General features: G+C 39.9%; 1 protein-coding gene and 1 long non-coding RNA gene across 2 annotated transcripts in view; one reads left to right on the top strand and one right to left on the bottom strand.

Annotated features, from left to right (window-relative positions):
• The window catches only part of BCL6 (BCL6 transcription repressor), a 105,829-nt gene that overhangs the window by 22,299 nt on the left and 58,182 nt on the right, over positions 1-25,348 (bottom strand). The gene's annotated exons all lie outside the window — the stretch shown is intronic.
• LOC134909526 (uncharacterized) overlaps positions 7,879-25,348 on the top strand; it is a 432,031-nt gene continuing 414,561 nt past the window's right edge. The window contains exon 1 of the long non-coding RNA XR_010175955.1: positions 7,879-11,581. This is a non-coding gene — a long non-coding RNA (uncharacterized LOC134909526). The remainder of the gene's footprint in view (positions 11,582-25,348) is intronic.

Below are 25,348 nucleotides of genomic sequence, written 5' to 3'. Positions count from 1 at the left end.
TAGATTGTTAATCCTGGTTAATCAATAACAGTATCTCTTTCATAGAAGCTACTATACAAGGTGCAAAGTCTGACTGGCAGAATAGGTGAATCAACAGCCTGACTACAGTTATTGTGAATGTAGGCCTTCCTCACTCAGCGTTCTATGTTATGCTACAGTATATTCTGACACCAGTAGAAGCACTTTCTCCACAAGCCTTTACATTAAATACTTGGATGAGACACTTCCAAAATATTCCATTTGGCTTTTCATAACAATGGCTGTTACCTAATTAATACCAGCCTGTATAGACTGTCGGTATACATTAAATGTAGAATGTATATTTTCAAAGCATATCCCAAAACTCTTATAGCATTTCTAGGGTATTTAATGCACAGGTGTATAAAATCATTTCCAAGTCCCAGAAGAAAAAAAAACTATTTTTTTTTTCATTACAGTTCTCCCTAATAGCAATTTAGTATTGTCATTAGAATGTCAAAAATATAAATGAACTTCTCTAAGGAAATGTGATAGGTATTTAACGACATCAGTATAATACATCACTCCTGTCTTATAATATGATGTCATAGGCAGTGCTTTGTACAGCACTTCCCATAATGACATACCTGCAGAACAGTTATATGTTAAGTATTTGCAGATCTGCTTGTGTCACAGCATTATCATAACACTACAGTACAAATAGGGACTAAGGCTAACGTGAGCAAAAATTGGTTATCGAGACGGTACAGCAGCATTGGTTGTATTTGCAGCCACTGACTGACCTAAAATAGGAATATATTTTATATATGTCTGTAATGTGATTCCATATTACCTAACAAGCCATCAATATATTCACTGATAATTGTTTAATTACAGTCACAACGACACATATTAAAAAGTTGTTTTTTTTTGTTTAATGAAATAAAGGTATACGGTTCTATTCAGTAGCTATCGCATATGTTTACTCTGATATAATGAAATGCAAGTAATGTTTTGAAATATTTTCAAGGGAGGTTAATTCTTTGCTGATAATTCATCAAGGCTACGCTGAAAAATGCAAACAACATTTTAGACTGGATCAAATGTAATTACAATATAATAATAGGCGTATTATTCTTTTAATATGCTTTAATTAATAACAAATACATTGTCATCTCACAACAGCAAAATAGGCAATGTTTTTACATTATTTGTCTGTAAAAATCAATCACAAGTGAATCTAAAGCGAGAACGAACTGGAATAGAAAGTTTTCATTTAGAAATTAAAGTTTGTTCATAAATGTTTTTGCTACCAATATATTTACAAGATAGGCTGGTTTAGTTGTGACTGGAATGTAGAGATTTGGAGCAACAAATGGCTGTTCAGTCGCAGTTTTGAATCCTAAAGTCCCTATTTGTATGTGTGGTTTTCGTGGTTTTACAGAAACCTATAGTCAGAAAGAGTTAATTAAAGTTACCATTGCATTGTACCCAGCTAATAGTCAATATGTACTGAATATGCACACATACATTGAATATGCATACATACACATACTTAGATAGATATATAACATACACACATACTGTATATACATTCCAGTACAGAAGAATATAGAGGGTCGTATTATAAAGCAGCTACATCATAATACTGTCAGCACTTTTCTGTTGACAGTTATGTACAACCTGACATAATTATATAGAATTTTAAACTTTGAGTCTTATTAAGGCAGAGGTTCTCAAACTCGGTCCTCGGGGGCACACACAGTGCATGTTTTGCAGGTCTCCTCACAGAATCGCAAGTGAAATAATTAGCTCCACCTGTGGACCTTTTAAAATGTGTCAGTGAGTAATTAATACACCTGTGCACCTGCTGGGTTACCTGCAAAACATGCACTGTGTGTGACCCCGAGGACCGAGTTTGAGAACCTCTGTATTAAGCTATGGTATTTATATGTCCACAATGCTACCTGTTCTATATTTTACACAGCAGCCACTGCTTAGGGAGGCTGTGTCTTGTGAATGACTTCCTAATATATTATATAAACTAAATCATTTTACATATTTCAGGATGTGTTTTACATATTTAATGATGTTGCGTTCATACACTAAAGCCAGTGTCAAGGAAATCTATGGAAGGATAACTGACATGTTGTGCTTTATTATTTGATCTTCTTGTCCAATAAAACATCCTTTTTATGTATTGCCAAAGAGACATAGGTGTGGCCATATCTATTTTGTGCTGACGGGGAGTAGAAATGCATTATTTAAGACAATCATCTTTGCCAACGGCTGTGAACTGTTTTTTTTTTTTTATCATTTTAGTTTTTATTCTCCATATGTGTTTGTAGAAGTTTTCAGTATGGAGGCATTAGTACATTACCTTGTAGCACTGAAAATATATAAAGCTTTAGAATTCGGGCTTTAGTTGTCCTAGTAATTATTACAGTATTTCAGTGAGTCCATAAAGATTGAAATAATAAAAAATATTCATGTAAGCATTACAATATTTGCTGAATAGTATTTACAATATGACAGCAATTTGATAACAATCCATCCTCTACTGGGTTGCGGAGGAAGGAAATCCAGTGATGACAATTAGAAAGTTCAGAAATTTGTCATAGCAGACATAGGATTGCTGTTACTACAATGTGCCGTTCCAGTGCTATGAACAATACATGCATCATGAATGATGACTGTATACAAAGCCTCCAAAACATCTGCAGATTCACCAAAAGGCAATGGGATCCGGTCTGAAGATCGACAGTGTCTAGGTCGACAATGTTTAGGTCGACCACTATAGGTCGACAGTCACTAGGTCGACATGGATGGAAGGTCGACAGGGTTTCTAGGTCGACGTGTGCTAGGTCGACAGGTCTAAAGGTCGACATGAGTTTTTCACTTTTTTATTTTTTGTTGTTGATTTTTTTTCATACTTAACGATCCACGTGGACTACGATTGGAACGGTAAAGTGTGCCAAGCGAAGCGGTAGCGGAGCGAAGGCACCATGCCCGAAGCATGGCGAGCGAAGCGAGCCATGCGAGGGGACGCGGTGCACTAATTTGGGATCCCGGTCACTTTACGAAGAAAACGACAAAAAAAAAAAATCCTCATATCGACCTTTCGACCTGTCGACCTAACACATGTCGACTTAGAAACCCTGTCGACCTTCCATCCATGTCGACCTAGTGACTGTCGACCTATAGTGGTCGACCTAAACATTGTCGACCTAGATACCGTCGTTAAAATGAACCACACCCAAGGCAATACATAATTCCACAGTAAATGCAGTAGTCAGATTTGAAATCTTTTGGCGATTCAGATTATTCATAAATGTCACATTTCTCTATTTTTCTTCAAAATACTTTTTTTTTTTTATCAGTGTTTGATACTTTTAGCTTAACTATAATATACTTAGAGAACAGCATAGAAGCACACCTTTATCCTACCCATGTTCTGTAGCAGTGCTGGATTTGTATCTATTTACAGGGACGTAACGCATACATTAACTTATTTTAAGCCTATGGTTTTGTAGATGATGGTGCTGTTGTTATTGCTGGTGGTATTGGTGTTAGTGATCCTGGTGGTGGTTTTGTGGGTGGTGGCAGAGCTGGTCGTGGTAGCGCTGTTAATGGTGATGGTGCTGTTAGTGGTTGTGGTAATGCTGGAGGTGGTATTGCTGATTGTGATGGTGGTGGTACTGGTGTTGGACTGGCCCTCAGACGTACAGGAAAAATCCTTGGTGGGTCCCACTGCCTAAGGGCCCCACTCCCTCCTCTATGGGTGAGTAACTTGGTGGAGCAGGATTATAAATGGCCTTATGTTCTTGGTTTGTTTCTATGGAAAGTAGTAGTACACCAAGATTAACCCTGCTGCCAATCAGAGGCCATGTTCTTTGCATGTTCTGTATTATGCTTGGCCAGGTCCCTCTATGGTGGATGGCCACACACCCTCAAGTGACTGGCCACACCCCTTAAGCTCCTACCACTGACTTCCCTGGTGGACCCTTCCTGCCCCAGTCTGGAACTGCATAAGATGCATCAGTTCATATACGTGTAAAAGTGATATATTTGAAAGTAACTTTGATCACAGCAGCAAATTTGTTAACAGTTGGGCAAAACCATGTGCACTGCGGGGGGGGGGGGGCAGATATAACATTTGCAGAGAGTTAGATTTGGGTGGGGTTTTTTGTTTCTGTGCAGGGTAAATACTGACTGCTTTATTTTTATACTGCAATTTAGATTTCAGTTTGAAAACACCCCACCCAAATCTAACTCTCTCTGCACATGTTATATCTGCCCACTGCAGTGCACATGGTTTTGCCCAACTGTTAACCAATTTGCTGCTGTGATCAACTCTGAATTAGGCCCATACATCAGTTTTGTAATTTTAGATTTTAGTTTTTGCTGATTGGGAGCTGCCATTATTTATTTTTATCTCTATTACTGAGTGAGACAGGAATGCAGAGTAATTGCAATTGATTTTTCTTTAAAAGTGTTACATAAACAGGTCAAGGAGATTACAATAACCTATTAATTAGTGCTAAAAGGTTTGCTCTTTAATTGATAAAAAATAAAATAAAAATGTGGCTTACACTGAAATATAGCAGGGAGTAAGCAACTTATGAATAATAAGAGTAAATAGAGGTGTTTTTATATACTGTACAAAGGATGATAAATCACCTTCCACCTAGCCAATGAAATAACACTGCAAAATGTTGTTGTATTTTTACTGTATGTAGTCTCTCACTATGGGGTATATGTAATAAATGGCGGGTTTTCAAAGTCGTCAATTGTCGGAGATTTTGTCTGCAGAATTTAAAACTGCAATAATATTAACCCCAAAACCAGACATGTTTTACATTTAATAGTAATGCTTTTTACATTTTTATATTTACTAAACAGCGCCTTTTTAATGTCACTGATTTCTATGGTTGGCAAGAACCATAGAAATCCCTGACTTTCAAAAGGCGCTGTTTAGTATATATACTCCTTTGCATTTATTCCCGAGTACTGAAAACAATAAACAAGTAATCTGTGCTAACCTACCTGGGTTGAACTTAAATTTGCCCCACTGTTTCTTGTTGTGGCACCCTCTCATGTGGTCGGGTGGTATTCAGTATGCCTGCTGTTAGGATCCCGGTGCTCAGTATACCGGCGTCGGAATACCGACACCCGGCATATTGACAACTATTCTCCCTCTTGGGCTCCACGACCCCCCTGGAGGGAGAATAACTAGCTTGGCGCGCATAGCAAGGCACCGTGCCCGCAGCGTGGCGATCGCAGCGAGCTCGTAACGGGCTCATTTGCGCTCGCACGATTGAGGACGTACATCCCAACGTCCCATGAGTTAGCATGATCAAACCAACTATATAGACTAAGGGGCCCATTTATCAATAATCACATTTGCATTGCAATCTGGGTGCAATATTAGCTCCCAAAATTGCATGCAATATACGATTATAATTTATGTATCAAGGAGTAACCGAAAGGAGCTTGTCCCTGTGAGGTGCTCGGAGTGAAAGCAGGACACACATGCGCAGCAGCTATTGCTACGTAGGTTACCCTCTGCCGGTTAATTATGCGAAATTTAGCCCATAGGCTATAGTGGGCTACCATCATATTCAGATGACGGAATTGGTAAATCTGGCAGCATTACATCGTACATAGAAACCTAAGGCATACCTCCCAACTGTGTTTTTTGGGGCCGTCCCGCTGTCCCACCCGTGGGGGCTGTTGGAAGGCTCCTATCACTTGCTTCCCTGCAGTGAATAGACGCTGGGCGCATTGCGCACAGTGTCTATTCGTGGGAGACAGAGGGAATGGGGGTATGCAAGCAGCTCACAGAGCACTGAGCATTCCCCCTCACTGACGAAAACGGGTGGCGTGGCTCAGAATTGCAGTACTCCAGTGAGGCCACACCCATTTTTACATAGACCATGCCCCCTTTTCAGTCGTGCACGACTTCGCTGCGCATGGAGGCCCCCGCTTTACCTGCAACAGATGTTGGGAGGTATGACTAAGGGAGATGTTGAGAATGGAGGGATTATCCACGTAAAGGTTTTCTCTTGTTGCTCTAGTAAGAAAACCATTTAGAAACTAGTACTGTTTCCTTATTTCCCGGGTCAGTGAAGCGGCATCCAAGGTCGTAGCCACTGGCCTTGGCACACCCAGAAAACGGGGCCGATACACTGACTGTCGACGCCTCTTCCCCTCCCTCAAACGGCGATGTGGCTTAGGTGGCACTGTGACCATCAACGCAGACACAGATCTGCACATGCACAGTACAATCCAACATACAGATGGGTCCATGCTCATCTTGGCCTCTCTGCTGCGCCTAGGCACACCATGGTTTATTAACATAAGCCTTTCATCTATTGTTCTCAGCTGCAATACAATACAGAGAACAATACAGCAGGGGATTAAGTCTGACTGCCCTGGCTCAATTAATCCTATTAAAGGCCAAGATAAAGGTGGACCCATCTGTATGCACTGATTGAAAAACATCAAAGTTTTCATACATATCTGAATTAGGCCCCACATTTGTTCACAGGAGAAATAAGTGGATCACTGTCTTGCAGTCAGTGGTTCTTTTGACTGTGCTATTTCCCCAGTGGTGTTCTTCAGTTGCAATAATAGAATGTTCTCATTTGGCTTTGCCTTTTGTCACTTAAAGTAGAATGATGATCAGATGAACCAATTAAGTGGAAATGTGAGAAATTTTATCAAAATGATAAAAGAAAGGTATAATAATTGAGTTACTAAAGATTCCCAGTTACCATGCACTAGTACTTTCATAGGTGGATTTATGTTAAAAGTTAGAAGATAAGATGTGGAGAATTACACGTAAGTAAGTCATAATACCTTTGGTAAAATTATTTGGTAAGATCCTGCCTGCTTTAATAGTATCTGGATGATAGATCTACACTGTCTCAGTAGGTTGACACCAAATGGTCGACATGCAGTAGATTGACAGGTACAAAAGGTCGACATGTTCAAAATGTCGACATGATAATGGTCGACATACATATGGTCGACACATCTGTTTTGGGGGGTTTACTTTTTTTCGCAATATTTGCTTGATTTAGTGGACTACGATTGGGAGCAGTATCCACATGGACTACAATTGGGAGCAGTATCCTGTGGCGAGTGTAAAGGTAACGAAGCTAACCACCTTACCCGAAGTGTTGAGAGCGAAGCGAGCCAGCAAGGGTCAACGTTTCTACTGATCACAGAACATGAAATATACAAGATGTGACCAAAAAATAATAATGTGTCGACCATTATTGTGTCGACCATTACCATGATGACCTTTTATTCCTGTCAACCTTAACCTCTGTTGATCTTTTGTATCTGCCGACCTAAGACATTTCAACCATATGGTGTTGACCTATTGACTGTCTAACTAGACCAGCGGTGGCCAACCTGTGGCTTTTGAGCCTCATGCAGCTCTTTCTTCAGCCTGATGCGGCTCCCGTGGGCCACCGTTGCTGACAGTCTCCACCCGGACCCGCCTTTACCGCACCTTGCAGGCTGCCGGGAGCATGACACCAAAATTTCATCATGGCCACGCTCCCTACCCTAACTGACAACCTGCCAGAGCCGCAAGAAAGCAGTGCCTGTCTGACGTCAGTCACTGTCTGCCGGCTCACATACAGGTTATACAGGTGAGGGCGGCTAGCTACCAGTGTCCAGAGGGGGGAGAGGGGAAGGATGCTGAGAGACACAGTGAAGGAGAGGAGGGGCACAGGCTGAGAGGCAAAGAGTGAAAGGGGAGCAGGCACGGATGCACCGAGTGAAAGGGGGGGCAGGCTGAGAGGCACAGAAGGAAAGGGGGGGCCAAGCTGAGGGGCACAAAGTGAAGGGGGAGCGGGCTGAGAGACACAGAGTGAAGGGGGCTAGGCTGAAAGGCACATAGTGAAGGGGGAGCGGGCTGAGAGACGCGGAGTGAAAGGGAGGGGCAGGCTGAGAGGCACAGAGTGAAGAGGTGAGGCACAGAATGAAGGGTGAGTGGCTGAAAGGCACATACTGAAGAGGGAGCAGGCTGAGAGGCACAGAGTGAAGTGGGCAGGCTGAGAGACATAGAGTGAAAGGACCAGGCTGAGAGACACAGAGTAAAGGGGGGAGGCTGAGAGACACAGAGTGAAGAAGGAGCAGGCTAAGAGATACAGAGTGAAGGAGGGCAGGCTGAGAGATACAGAGTGAAGGGGGTAGGCTGAGAGACACACAGTGAAGAGGGCAGGCTGAGAGACACAGAGTGAAGGGGGCAGGATGAGAGACACAGAGTGAAGAAGAACCAGGCTAAGAGATACAGAGTGAAGGGGGCAGGCTGAGAGACACAGACTGAAGGGGGGCATGCAGAGAGACACAAAGTGAAGGGGGAGCACTCTGAGGAGCTCAGAGTGAAGGGGGCAGACTGAGGGTCTCAGAGTGAAGGGGGCAGGCTGAGAGACACAGACTGAAGGGGGAGCAGACTGAGAGACACAGAGTGAAGGGTCGGAGGCTGAGAGGCACAGAGTGAAAGGGGGAGACTGTCTTTTTTCAGTATATTTTATGTGGATCTGGATTGTTTCAGTGTTTCTCATCCCCAGTATGACTAAAAACAGGGGTGTGACACATGGTCATGATCCTACAATCATCATACTGAAGGCGGGTGCACAAAAATGGGGCGTAACCTTGTGCCATTTAGGCCGCGCCCCATTTTGGCTCTTTAGCTTTACTACAGATATTTTTGGGGTCTTTGCCTCTGACTGGTTTGCCGTCCCTGATCTAGACAGTGTAACATAACGTTATGATAATGTAGAAACATTAATTGTTGGTAGAAAAAAACAAAACTTTTGGCAATTAAAATGGGCAATAATGTGGTATATAATCACTGCAGCTTTTAACTTCCTGAAAATGTATCATTAGTTAGATCACCTATAGTAAAATAAAATAAGAGATCCCCTATAATATACTGAAAAAATTAAAATGGTAGTATGTATTGGATAATCAGTGATACAGTATATAGCCTCTTTTTATGGGCTACAATAGCCAGGCACTAGGACCTAGTGGCTCTCCACGGAAGTGTGACCTCCGACTTAGCATTCTGCACATGTGCGGCACCCCATCCAGTATATCAGACGTGTCCCTGAGTGTTCTCCAAATGAAGGATTTATATACCATAGTGACTACTGTATATCCACTGTGCCACTACTCAACATTATAATAACTATTCCTGCTGCCACGACTGATTACAGCTCCATACTGTGAGTGCAAATACCCAGTGCACCACAACACCCAGCAAATCTTACAAACACTCCTGGCTGCAACTGGGCAACAAAGATAACATGTACCTGCTGTTAACCCTGTGTTACCTGTTACTGTTTCCACCTAATTAATAAACTTGGTTAAGTCATCTGCCGGACTAACCTCCATTTGTACATTGGTGCCACCTACCAGCGTAGTGTCATTTCAGGGATTGGGGTTAATTTTTTATCTCTTATACATCAATCAGTGTAAATAAGCTAAGAAATAAATGGGAAATAGCTATAGTATGTGACATGATTTGATTATATATAAACATATTTTCCAAAGGTCTCTTATGTCTACATTATGTATCATTAAGTATTCCAATGAAAGACCTAGGCAATTCTGGCAACTATCGAAAACATAAAATTGTATGTAAATGTAAGCATGTTGCAAAAGATTGGCAGGGTAGTTATCTATCCTGGACTGAACCCAAGGTCCATATAAACAGAATATTAAAAATGCAATATGTATCCAGTTTATAACTAGGCACTCATAGCGGGATCAGTATGAATACCTACAATCAAAATCCAGACTGTCAAAATCCGGACAACAATTGACCGATGGTCAAAATCCCGACACGGTAAAAATACTGACATGATCACAATATCAACATTTAAAATATCAACAGATCAAAAAGGCCGCAAGAGTTTTTCATTGTTTTTCGGTGTGTATGTCGACATAGGTTGACATGGACACCGTATAAGTGTACCGTGTCCCCTCGCATGGCTTGCTGTGCTCGCCATGCTTTCAGCGCAGTGCCTCACTGCGCACGGCACACTACTATATTCCCCCTCCAGGTCCACTGGGATGGTAAAGTATGAACTAGTCGGTTTCAATTAAAGAAAAGATCATGAAAAACTCATGTCGACTTTTTGACCTGTGGACATTTTAAATGTCGGTATTTTGACCTAGTCGGGATTTTGATCATCGGTAAATGGTTGTCGGGATTTTGATTGTAGGTAAATTGACTGCATCCCCTCATAGCATGTAGGTATAACAACCATAATGAGGCACGATATATAGAATATAATGATGTTAACATTAGTCAGATGTAGTTGTTTATCACACACTTCGCCCCCTATTTTTTCTCTTTATAAACCATATATTATTAAGTATGCAAACCCTCATGTTTGACTAATTAAGCTTGTATGATGTATTTTAGCTTTTATTAGTTATTTATAACTGAAAAAATAGTAACTTTTGTGTGTAAATAAAGAACCTGCTGAAAACTGACAAATCTTTTACATGGCAAACTGACAATGTGTTCCTTTATTTCTCTCAGTTGAAGCACAGCGTAAAGTAAAAAAAGCATATTATAAAAAAAATAAAAAAAATCAGTTAATTGAAAAGATTTTAGTAGTGAGGGGATAGAGACACGGAAACCTAGGAGAGCAGTGTTTAGACACGATTTGTACTGCGGAGGTTGAGCCAAGTGGATGCAGCTAGTTTTTATCAGTACACAACTAGAACTCCACATGATTTTACTTCTAGATTTTCCAAAACTAATACAATAGGGAAGATGTATCAAACCTTTAAGAGATAAAGTGGAGAAGTTGCCCATAGCAACCGATAAGCTGCTAGACATTATTGCTCCAGCACAGTCTATGAAATGACAGATAAAAGATAATTGTTTTTTATGGACACCTTCTCCACTTAATGTCTCTCAATGGTTTGATACATCTCCCCAAGTGGGTGTTAAATACTTACAAAGTGTAAATATACATTTACCAGCCAGAAGTTAGCTTTGACAGGTCTATGGTATGTTAGACAATAAAACCAAAAGTTTGATTTGTTACATCCTTCACTTTGTTACTATATAACAGAGGTTCCCAAACGCAGCTCTTAAGGCACCCCAACGGTCCAGGTTTTAAATGTATCCATGCTTGGCCACAGGTGACTTAGCACCTCAGTCAATTTGATTTAACTATCTGTGCTGAGCCATGGATATACCTAAATCCTGGACTGTTGGGGTGCCTTGAGGACTGCGTTTGGGAACCCCTGCTATATAACACAGTCAGAAATAATAGACCATACAAACTCTGTATACAATTTGTGTGAACACAGATTGTAGATTAGCACAGGTCTTGCACTTAGGTTAGATTTCCAGTTACCAGATATGCTCTGAAATAAGGTTGTTGCATGATTGACATGCTGGGACCTCTCCCAGGTCCAGCCATGTTATAATTCAAGCCTGCAGATCTTACTGATCCATTCCCTCCGGTGCTAACCTCATATCACATGGACACCACGCGTGTGAGGTGGTGCGCGTTATCCCATGTGTTCAGCCAGGAAGGCAGAAGAGTATGCCTCTGCAGCTTCAGATAGACTCACTAAGGTAAGAGTGTGTGTGTGTGTGTGTGTGTGTGTGTGTGTGTGTGTGTGTGTGTGTGTGTGTGTGTGTGTGTGTTGGTGGGGTGAAGTTGAATGTTTATGTTTTAATAGTGTGTAGGGAATAGTGTGTGTGTGTGCGCGCGTGTGTGTGTGTGTGTGTGTGTGTGTGTGTGTGTGTGTGTGTGTGTGTGAGATTGATTTAATGGTGGGTTGAAGTTGAATGTTTATGTTTTAGTAGTGTGTAGGGAATATTGTTTTATTAATGGGGCTATTTTTTGATGGTGGGGATATTTATTTTAATAGTGGGTGATTATTTTTAGGTGTGGTGATCAGAATATTAATGCTATGATAATACTGAATGTTGGGGCTGGGGTGCTTTGGACCTTAGTTGAGTGTGGAACTGTGTTGAAAGGAGGACTAATTAATATATGTAAATTCTAATTAATGTCAGCACTATAAGTGGAGAAATGGATTTAAATTACTAAATGTGACTATTATTTATTTAGTGTATGGTCATTTTTTGTGGGGGGGAATAGGTTTATTTATTAAATCTGAATAGTGCTAGTTTAATGTAAGGTCTACTTGGGGGGAGGGGGTTAGGGATACATTATTTATTAAGTACTTTTAATTCAATGTCGGGCTGTTTTTTTTTTTTTGGGGGGGGGTCTATTTATCATTATGTGATTGCTATTAAACTTATGTAAGGGCTGGCTGTGGGTATGCCTAAATATTTAAAATAGAAGCTGTATAGCTAACGGGATTTGTTTCAGTGGAAGGAGGCCTAGATTGTTCCATCATTGTTAGGCATTGCATATTTCATGTACCTATTCTTTTTCAAGTGTCTTAACATTCCAGGGTACAGAAGAGCAGCATTTGAGCATCACAAGCAGTAGCAGATAGTGGGCGGGATGTATTAAGATACATCGCCACCCCTTGCTGCTTATCGCAGCGATGTTGATCGCATATGTACTAACATAAGCGATCAATATCGCAATGCGGTGACGGAGGCCCCCCGCGATACCTGTGAGATGGTCTGCGGGGGGTCTCCGTCACCTCCCAGGAATCTCCACACTACCCGCACGCCGGGAAGCAGCAGCAGGCTGTCCCCGGCGCCTCCTCCTCCCCCCTGCAGCCGGAAGGACCTCCGGCTGCGTTTCTAGGGGGAGGAGGAGATTACCTTGCGGTACCAGGGCTGCCTGGAGGAAGGTATCTGCGGCGGTAGCGGCAGGTTGCAGCAGTCGGCGATAAGAAGCCCGTAGGCTTCTATAGGGTATCGCCACACTGGGCGGCGAAAAACCAGCGGTGGGGTCTTAGTACATTTGAAAATGCGGTAAAAACCCCGTTTTTGGGGGTTTTACCACATTTTTCCTTTAGTACATCCCGCCCAGTGAGAGATAAAAGAACAGGTAGGAGAGGTCAGGACAGTCAGACATCTGTCCCGGCTCTGGTGGGCCAGTTCCAAGTTTGAGCACTTGGTCTCAGTCAGGAGGAATGTCTCACTTCACAATGCTCTGCTTATGAAGGGGGAGCTGTGGGCTAGCATTGCACACAGCATTGTCCGTGTTATTGGTGGAAAGTACAACACGGGCAAAGTACGTGGAAAGGGGTTGAAGAGCCATCTAGCACTGGCTACAATGACAAGCTATGGACTTTGCATGATAATCATGCCCACTATGTTGCCATGGAAACCCGTCTCTAGAAATCCCGTGCGTGCTCTGAATGCTGTTCAGGTTTTTAATTTGTTAAACCAGGTTTGTTTTTATACCTAAAATATCATTATGCCATACATTGGAATGCATGTAACTTTTTGGGGAAGCTAATGAAAGCTGCAGTGCCATTATTTGGACATCCTGCTCTCTAGCTTACTGTAGAGATTTGAAGTGCACAGCAGATTTAAGACACTAGCCATTTAAGGGGTCTATGTACTAAGACTTGACATCATTAAATAGGGGGAGAGTTATCAAAGCTTGGAGAAAGATAAAGTACTAGCCAGTCAGCTTATAACTGCCATCTTACAGGCTGTGTGTGAAAAATGAGAGGAGATGATTGGTTTAGTAACACTGTATGCTTGTACAATTGTGAGTAAAATCACAAAGGACAGCTATCCCAATAAGAGCTGTCCTTTGCCATAAAAGGACTTTGAGCCACAGGGAACACTGGAAGAGATCTGATTAGATCCCTCTCAGGGAACAATGCATAGAGAAGTCCATAAGCTCCTATTTGACACCAGCTATAGATGGCGTTGCCTATTGGGTACAAGTTCTGGGAAGTGTCACTATCCGGAGCATGGTGTTATAGGTAATTTATTATCCTTTATTTATATGGCGCCACAAGGGTTCGCAGTGCCCAATTACAGGGGAATGCGGTCAAACCTCCAAAAAGTGCATTTTTGCCATGGATGCATCCCACCCAGTGAGTGAAGAGAGGGCTGTGTATTGAGGACAGTGATTGAAGAGATTGGCTATGTATTTTGTAGAGTGATTGAAGGGGAGGGCTGTGTATTTTGGAGAGTGACTGAAGATGGCGGCTATATATTGAGATCAGTAAGTGAAGAGGAGGCTGTGTGTTGCAGACAGTGAGTGAAGAGTAGGCTGTGTATTAAGGACAGTGAGTGAAGAGGGAGCTGTGTACTGCTAAGTCTCATGGGTTGGGTAATGCCGGGCACAATATGCTATTTGCCAGTATTTTCAAATAATTTTCAAGTACACTTTAATGCTGAGTCAATGCACCTAAGCACATCTTGCACTTTACTGGATCACTTATTCACTACATTCTACACCTATTAATTTGTAAGCTGGTTCGGCAGGGCTATATTTACCTTCTTTTTATGTCAGTGTAGGGTTTTTTTTTAGTATTCCCTCAACGTACAGAGATGCGTAATATGTTGGCACTTTATAAGTAAAAATTTAAAATATATCCATAAATGTTTTATAAACTTGGCTATAGTTCTTTGCTGCATCCTAAATGTTATATCTTCAATAGATATCAATATTTATATATAAATATCAGAGAACAAGAATAAAGTATGGGAAATAATAAATATAGAGGATAAGAGGAGTTGTACTGTGCATTTGAATTGAAAAAGGAAGGTTTCCAGGGCAAAATCTTCAAAGCTGTGTTTGACTGTCCTTGGAAAATAGTGTCAGTTGGCAACTGGGTTAGCACTCCATTAGCCACGGCCTATTTAATTACTTTTTCGTACAATCCACGTTGCCAGATATTATTGATAATTACTACACACTTTCAAGTCCCTCATGCAGTCTTGTTTCTTACTCAGGACAGCAAAACCCTTGTTCATATTGTCATTATCTCCCACTATGACTACTGCTACCTCCTCTTAGCTGGCCGACTCCATATCCAACTTTCCCTTACACAAAGAATCCTGAATGTAGCAAAGATAATTTTCCTTTCCTGCAACTCCTCATCAGTGCTGGATTAACAACAGGGCAGCTGGGACGGTCGCCCAGGGGCCCTCACACACGAGGTGCCCCCGCACATACCTACATCATGTGAACTTGGAGGTCTGTGTGGCATAATGAGTACAGAGGCACTACAGTGTTTTCAAAATATTTGTGGTGCTGAGAGTATATACAATTGTACTTTTTAATAAAAGTATATAATTTTGTCAATTTTATTGATAGGGACCCCCACAAATATTCTGCCCTGGAGCCCCCATAAACTTTTATCTGGCCCTGCACCTCGTAAGCAGCACCCCTCTGCAAATTACTTCACTCCTGAATACAAATAAAGCTGATTACCCTCACCTACAAATCCCTCATCAGTACCCGACCCTTGTCATGAATATACCGCAGCTATACCTTACCGTTCCACATCTGACACCTTTGATAACCAACTCTCACTATGACATTCAAGTCTACTCATGCACTTCCCCACTTGTGGAACTGCTTGCCCTGCCTAACCAGTCTCTCCCCCTAACATCCAGTCTTTCAATCTCTCAAAATCCACCTCTTCACTGTAGCCTACGCTACTGACTCCGAGACTACTCCCTGTAAGCACTCTATGTGTCACATTCTTGTGTGCCCTAGGGATACTGTTACATACGATATCCCAGCAGACGGGATGCCAGCTGTCACTATACCGACAGCGGCATCCCATCTGCTGGAATCCTGGCAGCGATTCCCGTCATGGGCTTGCCGCACTCGCCATGCATTGGGCCCGATGGCTCGCCACATTTTCTATTCCCACTCGGTTGGTGGCGTGGACTCACCAACCAAGTGGGAATATCGGGCAGGTGTCGAGATTCCGTTTGTCGGTAAAATGCCACCTGTCGGGATTCCGGCATCAGTCTCCTGAACGCGGGGACCTCTAACAGCCGGTATATTGACTGCATTCCGTGCCCTATTAGCTTCTACTGTCTCTTTTTTTCCCCTCCCTCTAGACTGTAAGCTCTCGTGAGCAGGAACCTCTCTACACCATGTTTTATGTTAGCACTTCTTTGTCTACCTGGAATGTATTTGTTACGTTTTTATGTTAACTTAAAAAATGACAAATCCACAAGTACTCCTGGTGCTAGATTTTATACCTGCTGCAAGGGATTGTATAGTTATTGCAAATACCACTGTCCCTGCAAGGGGACTCTTAGTGCTTGCCCCGCTGCCGGCATTCTGGCGGGTGGGATGCCGCTGTCGGGCTATTGACAGCGGGCCTCCCGTCCACCGGGATATCATATGTAATCCTTTTTGTAATGCTTCTATGTTTAACTTTTTGTTTTATTTTTCAGTTTCATTTATACTTATTGATTTATGCTTGTATATTTGCTATGTAAAATTGTAATTGCATGTAAATGGAACTTTTCTGATTTGTCATGTTCAATTTGTATTTTTGTGATTTTTATGCTGTGAAATTTGTGGCACCTTACAAATAAACAGTGATAATGATGGTTAAGCAGAATGTGTAGGTTTCTTTTTTATAATAAAGAGTATTAAAGTCAGTAATTGACCTAACCTATTGCAGTAATATTGAAATAACAGCTTGTGTTAAAAAATAATTCCAAGTTTCAATAACTATTAAAAATAAATGTTGGTTTTCAACTGTGAATAGTGTTGCCACCCTTCTTACTAAAATTGACCGATTATTCCTTACTTCCAGTACTGGTCAACACTTGCTAGTATTTTGGTTAATAGTGGAGATTCAATAGTTTATATATTTATTTTTTAAATCGTATAATAATATTGAAAATATAAAAATGGGCACAGAAAAATAAAAAAGGATAACAACATGAGCATAATAATATCAAGTGCAATTGGAACATAGGCAGGGTACAACAAGCATTGTAAGGGAGGTAACAGGGAGTTGAAGGGTAACAAAAAAAAAATGCCTCAAGTACAGTTTATGGAAGGACAATGGAGTCAGGATAAGCCCAAAATAGGGATAAACACAAAAGAGGGAAAGTAGGGGTAGGGGGATAAGATGGGCTTGATGAAAATTGTGAGGTATGAGGAGGAGTGCAAGTGAGAGTTTGAATGATGAAGGAAAGGGTCTTATGTGTATGTGTTCTGTAATCGGGGAGAGCGGGGAAGAGCAATGTGGGAGATGTTAAAGAAGAAAGAAGCTGAGCGTAGCTAGGGAGCTCAGGAGGAAGAGGGATGATAAGGAAGAGAGAGCATGGATCAGGTAGGGGGGGTGGGTGAGCTGGGGGCATAAAGGGAAGGGAGGGGTGGGGGAAATTTAGGGCTAGTGGTAAGACTATACAGTGAAAATGGTGGGAACTGAGAATGTATAGTTAAACTAGACCAGGAAGGATCACGTTATGAGTCCTGTATCAAGGTGACCAAACTGCGTGGAACTTGTCCACTATGTTCTTCTGGAGGTTGTTTATATACTTCATTTTAGACATGAACCAAATTCTGTTAAGGATCTTCTGGTGGGACTTGGGGAAGGGGGGGGGGGGATAGGGGAAGTTGCTTCCAAGCCCCAAGCAATTTAGTGTTTAGCAGAACAGGATATATGCAGGATCAGTTTATTCACATGCTTGGATAACTGGCAGACTGGGGAGTAGCAAAGGCGGGGAGAGGAGAGCTTAAAGGAGACACATTGTTGCAATACTTGTAATTAATATAATTTTACTTTTCAAAATGCAGTCAACGTTACTTGAGTGTATATGAATAGTTAATCAGGCGCACAAGAACAAATAAAACTACCTGTATACACAAGAAAAAAAAAATCAATACATGTAATATATAGCTTCCAATCGCAGCTCCTATAGGACACTCTGGATGTCAGATAAAATGAATATATATATCTTTGGTGAGCTAAAAGCAAAGATAAGGAGCGCTGGTTTAAAATTCAATTAATAGATTTAATATCAGTTTGTAAACACATATAACATAATAAAAACTCAATTGAGTATCTAAATAAGCTGACACTTCAATATGCTCATAGTTGTGCACATAACTCTATTTAAAAGTTCAAAGACATTATGTCCATTCGATGGTAACAAGTTCCAATTGTAAACCACAGAAGCAGGTATCAGATGGTTTTGCCAGCCAAAGCTTAATTAACAATCCAGGTTTCCTCTTAACTGCCCTTAAGCTGTAATTGTGTCCTCCAGGTGCGCAAGACTTAATGAACATAGAATGGTTTCATGATAATTTAAAATAGAGCTCTGTACCGATTCAAGTATCCGTAAAGTGTGACCACACAGACAATGCAAAAGATGGAATTACCAGACCAGGCTGTCACGGAAATTTCACCACCAAATTGCTAGTATTTTTCAAGCTGGCACTGCATGGATACTTAGCGGTATTGGACCCGACGGTCAAGGATGTCCCGGGAGGACTCGCCGGATCTGGCGGTCACGGCGCTCGGTCCTCACAGCTGGTGGGCACGGTGAAAACTTGCACACAGAGGAAGCGGCTGGAGTGGAACCGGACTGGCTGCAGCATACACGGTGCACAATGAGGTGTCCTCTACGCGTTTCTCCGCTCTAATAGTAAGCCGTTTCCTCAGGAGATTAGTACCAACTACTACTACTAATCTCCTGGGGAAACCGCTTACTAATAGAGGACGCCTCATTGTGCACCGTGTATGCTGCAGCCAGTCCGGTTCCACTCCAGCCGCTTCCTCTGTGTGCAAGTTTTCACCGTGCCCACCAGCTGTGAGGACCGAGCGCCGTGACCGCCAGATCCGGCGAGTCCTCCCGGGACATCCTTGACCGTCGGGTCCAATACCGCTAAGTATCCATGCAGTGCCAGCTTGAAAAATACTAGCAATTTGGTGGTGAAATTTCCGTGACAGCCTGGTCTGGTAATTCCATCATTTGCATTGTCTGTGTGGTCACACTTTACGGATACTTGAATCGGTACAGAGCTCTATTTTAAATTATCATGAAACCATTCTATGTTCATTAAGTCTTGCGCACCTGGAGGACACAATTACAGCTTAAGGGCAGTTAAGAGGAAACCTGGATTGTTAATTAAGCTTTGGCTGGCAAAACCATCTGATACCTGCTTCTGTGGTTTACAATTGGAACTTTTACCATCGAATGGACATAATGTCTTTGAACTTTTAAATAGAGTTATGTGCACAACTATGAGCATATTGAAGTGTCAGCTTATTTAGATACTCAATTGAGTTTTTATTATGTTATATGTGTTTACAAACTGATATTAAATCTATTAATTGAATTTTAAACCAGCGCTCCTTATCGTTGCTTTTAGCTCACCAAAGATATATATAATACTTGTAATTAGGCTATCAATTCTTTAACGTTGTACATTGTATTTATTCTGTGTACTTTGTTTTTATGTTATCTCTTGTACGGTGCTGCATAAACCTTGTGGCACCTAACAAAAGATAATAATAATAATAATAATAATATGAAGGTAATACTACTATACAGGTACAAAGTTAATCATCTGATAAATTTCCTTAAACATACTTGTTTTCCATTAAGAATATGTTTTTTTATACCCATGTTTACTAAAGGCTCCTGAAAAAAAAAAAATTCTTTATGAATTGAGTATCTGTATTTCAGTTTGTACAGTTTAACATACTTCATATAATTTATACCGAATAAATTCAAGTACAGTTCTTTCCATGATTATGTAATAATTAGTTAGAATTAAATATGTAAGTAATGAATGCTACATGCTCATATACTGTAAAACACAGGAAAGAAAAGGTAAAATATGTAAATTATGTCAACAATTTCCAAGTAGTCAATGATAATTCATCAAGGGTTCAACTTAATTTATAACTAACTGAAAACAAAAATAGGTGACATTTCATTTCTCAGAATAGACAGACTAGGGACAGAGGATCCTGTTAAATGTGTGACAGACATGTATGATGCAGTTTTTTTCCTAATTTATTTTCACAATAAAAATAATATGAGGTTTGTGAGTGCATGTTATATAAGAATGAGTATACAGTCGAGATGAAACAATATTGTCCCACAGGGCCTTAGCCAGAACTTTGTGGGCCCCATAGCAACATTTTGTAGGGGCCCCTGTCCCAATGCTTCTAGAGAGATACTTCTCTGCAGCAGTTGTTCATTTTATGCCCTATAATAGTGCCCTAGTTCATTATCAGAACCATAGTAGAGCCATAGTAGAGCCTTATTTAATCTTATGCCTCATAGTAGTGTCTTAGTTTCTTATATGAATCGCAGTAGTGCTTAAGTTCACCCTATGTCACATTTCAGAGCTGCCAGTACACATTATGCCGCACAGCACCCCCAATTCACATTATGATATATAGTGCTCCCCGTTCATATTGTGCCTTATTACAGTGCCCCAGTTCATATTATATAACATTAAAATGCCCACCAGTTCATTTTATACCACACTACAATGAGCAGGTCCATAGGCATATCTAGATATATTGCAGGCCCCAAGGAAAAAGTTTGAAAGGACCCCTACGCACCAACCAATGGCGAAAAATTTATATAACACATGTAACTTTGAGAGGGAAGGTGGGCCCTTCTCAGCTCTGGGCCCAATAGCAGCTTCACTGCCTGCACCTATGGTAGCTATGCCCTTGTTGTCCCAATCAGAATAGTAGAAATCCATGATTTTGTACAATACATTTATATGTGTTTTGCTAAGTAAATTCCTGTATTGCTAGTTGACAGTTATTCCATTGCATCATAATTGACTACCCTCCCTCATTCTGCAGGAGACTCCCTGAAAAAGTAGCAATCTCCCTGACTCCCTGAATGGTGCAGCAATATCCCTGATTGCACCCCCATTATGTAGCTGTTACATTCTGGGGGGGGGGGGGGGGGAGAAATTAGCGATATATACATTCAAATGGGATCATCAGTGCCATTTCCCTGCATTGGTTATAAGGCATAATGATCCCTATGGCTACATGCATATTAAATAAGGTTTCTCGTGGCCACTTACTGTATATGGAACCTCTTGTAAAACACAATACATGAACAAATCCCACAAAATATCAGTGTCTTTTCTTCAACTAGTAGATCTTACTAACTTTGGGGCTTATTTCGATTTGGATGTAAGTCATGTTCATGACACGCCTCTCAGATGTAGCCGTACACGTCCGCGCTGATAGGTGTTACTTTCACAATCTCCCTGAAATGCTTTTTCAAACGTAGGCAAGTATGCATTGCATAGTTGCCACCTTTCACTATTTTCTAGTCACGAGTTTTGACACGGTTAGCCCAGAATGTTTGATGCAGTCAAATTCACGCAGTACTGTATGTATCATTATTAACCTCTAACTTATATTTTTAAAAACTAGACTAATTTCAGTTATTTATAATAAATGCAGTTTGCAAGGAATATCTTTTATTTCTCAATGTAAGCGGTATTTATATTTAGACATTTTTAGGTCAAAATTTAGATTTATTTTGGTAGCACTCTGGAATAAAATGTGGTTTTTATGTTCATCTCAATATGGAGAGAAACAATCAAAATTAGTGGGCAAGAAATAAATACTTTTGAGACTTTGCCAAAATTACTTTCACCACTTTCACACCCATGCGAAAGGTCCATAGGTATAAAGAATTAATCAACATAATGTGATGACTTTTTTTTAATGAACTTTTCAGTATTTATTCATATTTTATGAACTTAAAGATTTAAATGGTTTGTGTGAGATAAATAGTTAACAGTGATTCCTGGTTTTAGGTTGTAGGAGTATTTAACTTTTTTTTTAACCAAATTAGCTGTGGGAATAATCTAGGAAGCCCATTATTTACTTTTATATTTTTGCTAAAAATATGTATCCATCCTATTATTTTACTGTTGCTTATAAATACAGATAATTGTAGCTAGTAATGATTGTACAGCATAAAGCAAAAATCAAAATTGTAGACTTATTCAACAGGATTAATAATTAGGATAATATAAAAAAAATTACAAAAAGAAAATTAAAGGGGTTCAGCCTTAATATTGTGTCCCCTAGTTTGCACTGTACAGTTATGTACTGTACAGCTATGTACTGTTATGTACTGTACTGTACTGTACAGTTATACTACTACTTTATGAAAATATGTGCAGCTCAAGTAATCATTTTCTAAAGATATTACTTAAAAATAAATTTGTTATATTACTATTTTAAAAAACTTTTCTTAAATCGAAACATTAGAATTGTGTCAATAACAATTATTTTATGTCATTTTATTTTCTTCTTTTGATGTGAAACACTGTATTTACAGTATCCTCTGTTTTCTCTTGTCCTAACCATTTCTGAACTTGCCAATGTACAGTATTTGTGTTTGCCAGTATTTACAAAAAAATATATACATAGCTGAAGCATAACTCCGCTACCTATATATCATATAGCTATTCAAAAATATATGTTAACCAAGCACATTCTTACAAGAAATTTTTTTTTTTTTTTAAACCTTTTCCTTTGTGTGCACTGAACATCTGTTCATCGGCTATACGTACTCAGCCACATAAATCTATATAGTCTAAACACATAAAGAACATGGGATATTTATGACTAGATATGTGCTGTAAAAGACAAAAAAAGGATATCGAATAAAACATTGTGTGTTGCTAAACATTAAAGGGTTAATGATCTTATTTTAAGCCAAAGCCCACAGCAATGCCAAGGGGAATATTATTTAATCAAAAGTGCAAATAAACTCTGCATGATCAGAGCTGTAAAACAGCAAGTGGAATAAAGAGAGAGCTGTTTTATGCTATGAAGATGCATATACCGTGACTTAAACAAAAATAATCTGTGAGTCCTATTAAACATAGAGAGAGAAGCAAAAAAACAAAACAAAAAAACAACTCTTTAGCTATAAAACACAATGAAGCTAGAAAGCACTTATTCTTACATTTTAAATATAGCTGTCAACCTGGGCTATTGCTTTACTCATGATGTCCATGTCTTAGAATGAGAAGCCTTCAATGATAATTCAACCTGTAGGGGGTATACCTGTTCTCAGCTCATTGGCATGAATGATCATATGAGAATAGTTTCACGAGCTCTTCAACCTACAAAAGCTAACCCAGGGCCTACAGCTGTTTACCAGCTAGCATTAAAATGCATGATTTTACTAGTGTTTTTAACGAGAAATTATTGAATGCATTCTAATATGGGAGGGGAACCTATCAGTTTCAATGACCCCATAATCACTTCTGCTTGCACCTCCAGCAGGATGCTGCATGCACTCTGTTTAATGGTGTACAATGAGTCAGCAGAAGGGGGTCATTGGAGCATCCTTCATTAACCTCATTCTTCCTGACGCATTTCATATGCAGTGACACTGGTGTTTTCTTAGAACCAGTGGGTAAGCAAACTAAGTCATTAAACTTGGAAGTATAAGACAGACAGGGAGTAAGACAAGTTTTATTATTTTTTATTATTATTATTATTATTATTATTATTATTATTATTATGTTTATAAAGTTACACGTGTTTGTTTACATAACACACAAATAATTATTCATATCTATCCGCCATCTTGATATACACCTTTTATTTAATATTCTTTAGGTGTGTTTACCACTAAATTAATCTTGCACTGTTTTTGGTTCTTACCATTGGACAGGCCAGCTAACTTATTAGTCATTCTTTGCACTCTTTGAGCTGTCAAGTTGGAACAGTTTAATTTGCTTTTACTGGAATTAAGCCTGGAACTCAAAAATGCTTGTGGTAGTTCCTCTACTTAAAAATACATGTTCACTTGTACGGGCTGTAAATATTTCCCTTAATCACTTATTCAGCTGACAGAAAAAGTAACATTTGTAATTTTAACTGGCTGGAAATATTTTTTAGAAAAAAAGAAATATATTTCATGAAGTAAAAGACACATAGGTCTGAGTCTTACACTTCTTATGTGTTTTGTCACGACTACAAATGCCAGAGGGGCACAACTCTCTTGCTTTGAGCTGCAACTTTTTTGATCTGAATTACATTTGGCTTATTCTGTCAGCAAAGGAATGGAAGATATCCTACACTCACAAGTCTCTGAGTCTGATGACTCGCTCATTCAAGAATCAGTGAAAAGAAGTCTACTATTGGTAGAATTATAAGAATGGAGGAGATATGGGGTGAACAATAAAATTAAACTGTCATTATGGGATTAGTTCAATTAAAAGTGATATCGATGAAGTGCTGTAAAATGTGCAATGTCGGGGTACTGTCATTCTCAGAATATAATTGCTCCTTAATAATTGACATGATCTAATTTAATAAAGTTCTGTTTCAGAAATGTTATCATTTGAGTACTATAATGTTATCATTTGAGTACTATAATGTCCCCTCTAATGTCAGTAGCATAGTATGCAATTGAATAAGAAATTGCTTTTGTAAGTATTATATGTTATAGCACTGTTACATAATTTGTAACAACAAATAATTACATAGATGATTTTAAAGCTCACAATCAAATACATATAGTGGAGGCAGACATTTTGTGGGCAGAACTAATAAGATCAGTGACATCACTTAAACTGTCTCTTTTCTCAACAAGTGAATTAATTGGCTGGACTCCATGAACACCGGTTCAGCACATGCATCAGTTGTCTACACCATGTGTAGGTAGCAGGTGAACAATAAATGTTTTTGTTTTTTTACAAGTATTCTTAACAGTCAACAAAAATATAACAATTGGCGCCTGATAGTGTAATGTATATGTAACCTCTAAAGGTGCAAACAAGTGGTGATTTATAATTAAGACACTACTTATCTAATAAAGAAATATTTGATCATGTGACCACCATTAGAGTCATGAGACATGAAATATAAAAGAAGCAATGTAACATAGTGTGTACAATTTTTAACACCCCACGCTTATTATAACAAAAACTGCAAATTACCTTTTTTTAGGAACAAGCCAGTCCCATAATTAAGAATCCACAGTCAGGAATGATAAAAGGTTTAAAAACAGAGTTTTACTTCTGCAGTGTCATAGAAATGGTACAAGACATACGTACAAGATTAAAAAATATATGAGCTTATCTATCCATTGGGAGAAGTCCAGGTATAGCAATCCCAACACGTTTCGACTTTAACGGTAAGAGAAATACCAGTTACGACCTTCGGCCACGCTTCGGGCCCGGTGATGACCTAAGGTTCTATTCCCCCTTGGGTGGTGGTCCACACAAGTGGGGATTCTGGGTAACGGTTGGGATTCCGACCACTGCTATGTCCGATTCCGGCATCGGCATCCTGACCCCCGGGATCCCGACAGTCAGGAACATGACTGCATACCTATATATATATATATATATATATATATTTACCAAGTAATGAAGGAGGCACTCGGAGACACCAATGCAAATCAAATGATGTATTGTAGGTCATTTTATCTGAACTGGCTTCC

The sequence above is a fragment of the Pseudophryne corroboree genome, chromosome 4 (assembly GCF_028390025.1).
Source record: "Pseudophryne corroboree isolate aPseCor3 chromosome 4, aPseCor3.hap2, whole genome shotgun sequence".
Taxonomy (NCBI): domain Eukaryota; kingdom Metazoa; phylum Chordata; class Amphibia; order Anura; family Myobatrachidae; genus Pseudophryne; species Pseudophryne corroboree.
This window is presented reverse-complemented; position numbering and strand designations above follow the sequence as displayed.